The sequence below is a fragment of the Limulus polyphemus genome, unplaced genomic scaffold, assembly GCF_000517525.1.
Source record: "Limulus polyphemus unplaced genomic scaffold, Limulus_polyphemus-2.1.2 Scaffold606, whole genome shotgun sequence".
NCBI lineage: Eukaryota > Metazoa > Arthropoda > Merostomata > Xiphosura > Limulidae > Limulus > Limulus polyphemus.
The window spans coordinates 177,456-178,796 of NW_013666216.1; the positions used below are offsets into that span (position 1 = coordinate 177,456).

At 32.1% G+C, this 1,341-nt stretch overlaps 1 protein-coding gene across 1 annotated transcript in view; it reads right to left on the reverse strand.

The window, feature by feature from the left end:
- Positions 1-279, reverse strand: part of LOC111085766 — a 14,931-nt gene extending 14,652 nt beyond the window's left edge. Inside the window, exon 1 of the mRNA XM_022385929.1 lies at positions 146-279. The gene's annotated coding sequence lies outside the window, so the exon portion shown is untranslated. The remainder of the gene's footprint in view (positions 1-145) is intronic.
- Between the last annotated feature and the right edge of the window lie 1,062 nt (positions 280-1,341).

The following is a 1,341-nucleotide window of genomic DNA, read 5'->3' on the forward strand; positions in this document are numbered from 1 at the left end:
AAATTTACGTATGATTTATTCTTTCTATTCTGTTATATATATATATATATATAGGGGTATGTTAGTCAATTTGAAATTGCAAATTTTCTAGATGAACCCAAGGTATATTTATCATACTGATATAACCCTAGAAATATACACTCACCGTAAAGAATAGCTATCACTTTGGGTAATGTCTTGACGTAATGGGGAACAAAGCGCCTCTAAGATCTACAAGTCATGTAAGTATACACTCCCAGTATTCAGTAGAGGAAGGTTTTTTTTTAACCAACACTGTAGAGGTCCATGTTCGATTTGCTTCCCTTAAGTGGGTTCAGTCCTTTCATGCTGTGAAGCCCGAGTTTCCAAACGAAAATCGAATCAAACATGTTTTGAGGGTGCAGAAAGATAAATGCATGAGAACTGAACATCTGATTTTACGTTATTATCGCAAGAATTGTTGAAGCAGAAAAAATATTCGATTTCAGAAGCTTGTTTCAGTTTTGTTTTACCGACACCTATTGGTAAGATCTCAAAGTAAAATCTCCATTAGTATTTTAACTCCTATCAATTTAAAATGAATGTAATTAACAATTAATAAAAAATGTTATTGATATACGTAGGTTACAACGAACCTAAAATATAGATATCAGAGGTGTCGTTCCTATTACGCAGATTATATACGCGCAAATTTATTTTGCTTTACCGACACCTATCGGTAATGTCTCAAAGTAAAATCGTTATTATTTTAACTCTTATCAATTCAAAATAAATATAATTAATGACTAATAAAGGCGTTATTTATACATGTAGGTTATTATGAACCTTAACTATAGCTATCAGGAGTGTCGTGCTTATTACGCAGATTACACCTTTGGGTATAATAGTTCTATGGCATTCTTTAGTTCATTCATTTCCTTTAGAGAAAGCGGTGGATCCACCAGAAACTGCGTCACGGAGGGCAGGCATGACTTTGTATAGTGTCTAACACAAACCGACTGGACACAAGTTTTCTCAAATCTACTAGAAGTGTAAATACAGCTTATCAGAGCTAGAGATGAAATCTAAGTTTAGGGTTAAGATTCCATTAAGTTCTAATTTATTGATTCCATTAAGTTCTAATTTATTGAAAAAGTTTAATCAAGGTGAAAATGTAAATTTCAATCTTAAACATTTATCAATTTGTTAAAAACTAAAAGAAAGGGTAGAAAAAGTCTTATACTTGCATCTCAGCTAAGTATGAATAAGATGAATCTGCTCTAATTTGAACTATCTCTAACTCTAATTAACTAAACGATTAACTGGGAATACCTGGTTTTAAATACAGAAAATAAACAGAGTCCAGGTTGCTCAGTGTGTATA